We start from the raw sequence: 6,758 nt of genomic DNA on the forward strand, positions 1-6,758 counted from the left end.
ACAGTTCTCAAGGTTTGATGTGAAAGGACTGACACTTCCATATGTACCTGAATGCTTGGTCTTTAATATGGAGTGCTGATTAGTTTGGGAAGACAGAAAACCTTAAAGCACTGGAGAGCAGCAGGAGGAATTAGGTGACTGGATGCAGTAAGGGTCTGAAAAAGCCATGGAACCAGCTGCTTCAGCCTCATCTTCCCCAGGCCAACTTCCCCAACTCCTCCATCTGCCATGCCTCCCCTGTTCTCAGAAGGCATGAGACTAGGGAGTCCTGTTGTCCCTTAAGGTGCTCTCTGATAAGGAAATGTTCACTGCTGTGATAAAAATAATACAGTCTCTGTTATTAGACAGAGAAACTACCTTGGGTTACTCCTTGCTGTTACTCCTCCGATCTTGGAAGTGACATCAATTGTTCTTTGTGAGAAATGATAGGAAATTGTTCCTAAACGACATTTAGTGGACTGGGCTTTATTCTGAAGCTGCAGAGAAAGTCATGTTGGATGGAGAGCATTTGGATCTAGCATTGGTTCTGAAACATTTGGGATTTCCCAGTCTCACGGACCTTGACACTGGGAGCTTTCCTTTCTGTTGCCATGAGATTCATGTTCTGTGTAATCGTTGGATTCACAGAGTCACTGCTGGTGTCTGAGACATTGATTTGTGCTTGTGCCCATTTGACTTTTTTCTAAATTTGATCCATTTTCTATAGTTTAGTTTGGCCATGTGGTACTATAATTTCTTTTGGGGTTTGTTGTGTTATTTTAAACCTTAACTATGAAAAGTAGAAACTATGTCTTGAGACATGTATCCATACATATAGTGAGCAAGGATCATTTTCATCTGCTGTGTTATATTGCAAAAGCCTCTGGCATGTGCTCACTGCACTCACTTTTTAAAATTCCATAAACACATCCACGGCTCTAGTTAGGCTCAGGGTATTTCTGGAATTTGCACAGTACATGAGATACTGTGTCCATGTATATTTCAGAAAACTACAATATTTCATTCTTCCTGGAGGCATGGACCCTTCCCTCTAAACTTGTCTGTAAATTGATCAGTTTTTGTGTGGACTAATCCCTAGTACTACTTGCAGAAGCCCTGTGGACATGACATATCTCTTATGTGTTCTTAAACAGTGTTGAACAGGGAATCTCATTTTAGATGATTGGCATCAAGAACATTATATATACATTTTGTGAGTGTGTGTATTAGTTTGTTGTGTATGTATGTCTCTATCAGTGTGTGTGTGTGTGTGTGTGTGTGTGTGTGTGTGTGTGTGTGCATTCATTGTTTTGGCTTCAGGGTACTACTGCCATCTTAGAATGTTTAGAATGATTTTTTTCTCTGGTGAAGCAGCTTGAGAATCATGTTTTCCATTGTGTTTTAAGAAGGCAGGTATATTCCTTTATGCAATCTTTGGTCCTAGGCTGTCCTTATAGGGAGAGAATTATTATCATTCAATCTTGTATTCATATTGTTCTTAGTATATTTCATAAGTTTATGAATTCATCATCATTCCAAGGTACAACAGTGGGAAAGCAGCTTGTGGTGCATGTTTGGTAACCTCTTATCTCTTTGATTGGGTCCCGTTTGTGATGTAGCAATCTCTTTCTTTGAGGATTGTAACACTTTGGAGTACAAGATTTTCTCACAGGTCCTAGAGTTCCGATGAATCTTACTCATCTCTTTCCTGTCTCGCATTTCAATAATATGTGTCTTCTTTGGGGGGTTCATGTGAAGGGTATCAGATTTGTTCATTCTTTCATTGAACCTGCTCTTTGTTTCAACTGCCAAGTTATCTCTATCTCTCTTGTTTCTTACACTTTCTCATAAAAGTTTTGAGGCTGGAATGTTGTGCTTTGTTTGTTTTTGCATCTTTGACCACCAACATGCATCATTAACATGCTTGTGAGACTTTTGATTTTTTTGACGTACAAACTAACTTTGTCATTTACTGCTGATTTTGCTTTTGTTTTCTTTCTAGCATCATGTGGCAGAGCCATTTCTCTCCAGAAAAGGTGGAGGACATGGCAGATAACTCTCCTCTATCAATCTCAATGATGACAGTTTCCAAGCATCCAGGGAATTATCATCAGAGTGCTCCATTTCCACTTTAGTAAATACAACCTGTTCCCTCACTCACATTCTGGCTGAGGAGAACTTGGAAACAACTGTGCCAAAGAGATTTCATGACAACTAAGAACAAAACGACTTACTGTACCAAAAAAATCATATCTACCGGAGGAAAAGCAGACATCACCCACAGGTCTGCTACTCCAGGAGACGTGCATGTCATCTCACCCTCCCTCAGTTTCCTTTGCAGAGGAGATGGAGTGAGCTGGCTCTGCCAATATTCATGACAGAAACCGAAGTAAAGAATGGGCAGGAGGTAAATGAAGAAACTAGCAAGGGCTTCTCTAAGTCCAGCTCCCCTGATTTTTACATCAGATCATAATTCATTTTGAATTCTGCCCCACAGGGTGCTGAGATCAAGGAATTAAAGACACGGAAGGAGGCAGAAAATGTGGCAAAAAAACCTCTCAGGGCACACAGGAGGAGGCTAGGATGGAGGACATCACTTTTACTAACACAAATTTAGATGTGTTAGAGATCGTGGATAAACATCTGAAGAAAAAGATCTTGAGGGAGATGTTCCTGACAACAGACACAACAACTCCACCAGTTCTTACATTACCAGTCTGAACACATGGGATATCCTTTATGCTGTGTCCATTCCATCCCTTTCCTAGCATGAAAACCAGTATGAAATAGTTGAAGACATTATGAGGAAGGAGGTAGCATCTGAATCTCCAGATGAGCAGCTCCAGAAAGCACCCATAGCTGCCAACAAGCACACTAGAAGGAGCTCCAAAGGTGTGAGGGGGAAGATCAAGAAGCTGTTTGAAAGGCTTTCTTGCAGCCTCCCTACAGGGAATATACAACATCCAGGTAAGGGATAACAAGGACCGGGAAATGAAATTTCAAGGATATGATGCACTTGGATCACCAAATTAGCATTTGTATTTGATATGTTCTTTGCAAGGCACTTTGCCACAGGCAGGCTTCAGCCATTTTTGGATACGAACATTAAGGTATCTGGCAACCTAGAAGAATTTTTCACACCTATTCCTGCTCATGAAGAGACTGGGGTGGTTGAGACAGAAGCAGACAGAAGACAGTGTTGGCAGATACTGAGGTGTAGGAAGACAGGAGGAAGGAGACTTTGTGCAAGGGACAGCACTTTAGGAAGGAAGCATCTTGTGGCGAGCTCTGGTACCACAGAGCATATTTTTCTTTTTTTCTTTTTCTTTTTCTTTTCTATTTCTTTTTTTTTTACTTTCTACATTTGCTTCAACTTTTCTCTTTTTATTACCAAGCATTTTCTTCTATCTACATATTTTTCTTTGCCATTTTGTACATTGGTTTATTTCTAAACTTTAAAGCTGTTGTCAGTACATATTTGTTGTAAAATTAAAGCATTCAACAACTCACCAGCTTTGTTACTTCCCACAGCATTTCCTTGTTTTATCAATTCCCTCATCATTGTATGACTCTTCACCTGCCACCATGCCACTCATGAGACAAAATATGGCTGGTATATAGAGGGACAACACATTTTCTAATGGTGTCGCTGTGTCCAGGACAGGGTACCCCCCCCTATGATTCCCATAGTTGGGAGTTTAATAAACAGGGTTTGAGTATCACGAGTATAGAAACCAGGAGGTCTTCAGCAGTCAGAAACACTAGAGAATTTGAGGGTTTAGGTGAAAGCAATATTGACGGAGCCCATGTGTTCACTCTCCAGTGAATAACACATCTCTCACTCAGGTCAGCACAAAGCTCACTGAGTGCCTTCTTGGTGTTACTGCTGTTTGCTTTATAGTCCAAAGAAAGAAATGTAGTTCTGGGAGACACCACGAGGAAAAATTCTTTTGGTCCTCAATAGTAAAATGACCTTTATGCAGTGACCTCACTGGGCACATAGGGAGATCTTACAGACCCCGGGCACTGAAAGCACTAGCCAGTCTAAGTCTTATTCTCACACTGCAGAGAAGGTGTTGACTTGTTGACTTCAGGGAACTTGGACTCAGAATTTGGGTCACGTTCTCATGGATATTGTTGATCACTTGGAAACAGACATGCTGATCTGATTTGACCAGAAGAGTTTGTGTTTCCTTCCTAGATTCTGGTTTTTATCTATCTCTACAAGGGTGTTTGAATTAATTTCTGCTTTCAAGTTAGTTTCTTGCTTTAAACCACCCTTAATTTTTTCTCTTAAATGAGCATGATTCTTTCACATTTGAAAAATACTCTTTTCTGATTTTAGGTCTTCGCTAGTAGGAGATAATTGCAGAAAATAAGCTTCACAATGGTTTACACTGTGAACACGCCCAGTACGATTCCATCCTCCAAGCTTTTTTGACCCCCAAATGTCACCTATTCTCTTGATGGCCCTCCTGATTAGCCAGGTTCTGTGCACCACAAAACAAAACCATGTATTTCAATCAGAGACAATCCACCACAGTGCTATGTTCAATGAGGCCTACCACCTTTTAGATCCATCTATATGAGTTTAAGAAAAAACTTGAATATCAGGAGTGGGGAGGTGAGGATGTCTACGCTATAGAGTTAGTTCTTTGAGAACTTATGGGCACAGTGAAAAGGACACTGAAGCAGTTCTAACCTCAAGTAGTCCAGACACAAGTCCCTAGTCTAGGTCAACCTAGGCTTTCTGATTATGTCCTTTTTCTGACTATGGTGCTCACCCAAGACTGGGAAAAACAGTTCTCAAGGTTTGATGTGAAAGGACTGACACTTCCATATGTACCTGAATGCTTGGTCTTTAATATGGAGTGCTGATTAGTTTGGGAAGACAGAAAACCTTAAAGCACTGGAGAGCAGCAGGAGGAATTAGGTGACTGGATGCAGTAAGGGTCTGAAAAAGCCATGGAACCAGCTGCTTCAGCCTCATCTTCCCCAGGCCAACTTCCCCAACTCCTCCATCTGCCATGCCTCCCCTGTTCTCAGAAGGCATGAGACTAGGGAGTCCTGTTGTCCCTTAAGGTGCTCTCTGATAAGGAAATGTTCACTGCTGTGATAAAAATAATACAGTCTCTGTTATTAGACAGAGAAACTACCTTGGGTTACTCCTTGCTGTTACTCCTCCGATCTTGGAAGTGACATCAATTGTTCTTTGTGAGAAATGATAGGAAATTGTTCCTAAACGACATTTAGTGGACTGGGCTTTATTCTGAAGCTGCAGAGAAAGTCATGTTGGATGGAGAGCATTTGGATCTAGCATTGGTTCTGAAACATTTGGGATTTCCCAGTCTCACGGACCTTGACACTGGGAGCTTTCCTTTCTGTTGCCATGAGATTCATGTTCTGTGTAATCGTTGGATTCACAGAGTCACTGCTGGTGTCTGAGACATTGATTTGTGCTTGTGCCCATTTGACTTTTTTCTAAATTTGATCCATTTTCTATAGTTTAGTTTGGCCATGTGGTACTATAATTTCTTTTGGGGTTTGTTGTGTTATTTTAAACCTTAACTATGAAAAGTAGAAACTATGTCTTGAGACATGTATCCATACATATAGTGAGCAAGGATCATTTTCATCTGCTGTGTTATATTGCAAAAGCCCCTGTCATGTGCTCACTTCTTAGGAATCCATAAACACACCCACGGCTCTAGTTAGGCTCAAGGTATTTCTGGAATTTTCCCAATGCTTGAGACACTGTGTCCATGTATATTTTAGAAATTTCAACATTTCATTCTTCCTGGAGAGGCATGAACACTTCCCTCTAAACTTGTCTGTAAACTGATGATCAGTTTTTGTGTGGACTAATCCCTAGTACTACTTGCAGAAGCCCTGTGGACATGACATATCTCTTATGTGTTCTTAAACAGTGTTGAACAGGGAATCTCATTTTAGATGATGGGTATCAAGAATATTATAGTATACATTTTGTGAGTGTGTGTATTAGTTTGTTGTGTATGTATGTCTCTGTCAGTGTGTGTGTGTGTGTGTGTGTGTGTGTGTGCATTCATTGTTTTGGCTTCAGGGTACTACTGCCATCTTAGAATGTTTAGAATGATTTTTTGTTGTCTGGTGAAGCAGCTTGAAAATCATATTTTCCATTGTGTTTAAAGTAGGCAGGTATATTCCTTTATCCAAACTTTGGCCTTAGGGTTTCCTTATAGGGAGGGAATTATTCTCATTCAATCTTGTATTCATATGGATCTTAGCACATTTCATAAGTTTCTCAATTTATCATTATACCGAGGTGCAGCAGTGGGAAAGCAGCTTGTGGTGCATGTTTGGTAACCTCTTATCTCTCTGATTGGGTCCTGTTTGTGATGTAGCAATCTCTTTCTTTGAGGATTGCAAAACTTTGGAGTACAAGGTTTTCTCACAGGTCCTAGAGTTCCCATGGATCTTACTCATCTCTTTCCTGTCTCACATTTCAATAATATGTGTCTTCCTTTGGGGGTTCATGTCTAGGGTTGTCAGATTTGTTCGTTTTTTTCAAAAAACCTGCACTTTGTTTCAGCTGCCAAGTTATCTCTAGCTCTGTTCTTTTTTACACTTTCTCATAACAGTTTTGTGTTTGGAATGTTGTGCTTTGTTTGTTTTTGCAGTTTTGACCACCAAGATGCATCATTAGCATGCATATGAGACTTTCGATTTCTTGACATACAAACTGATAGTCATTACTTTGTCTCCTAGTGTTGATTTTGCTTTTTTTTCTTTCTAGCATC

This window comes from Myodes glareolus, chromosome 2 (genome assembly GCF_982192425.1).
Source record: "Myodes glareolus chromosome 2, mMyoGla1.1, whole genome shotgun sequence".
Lineage (NCBI taxonomy): Eukaryota > Metazoa > Chordata > Mammalia > Rodentia > Cricetidae > Myodes > Myodes glareolus.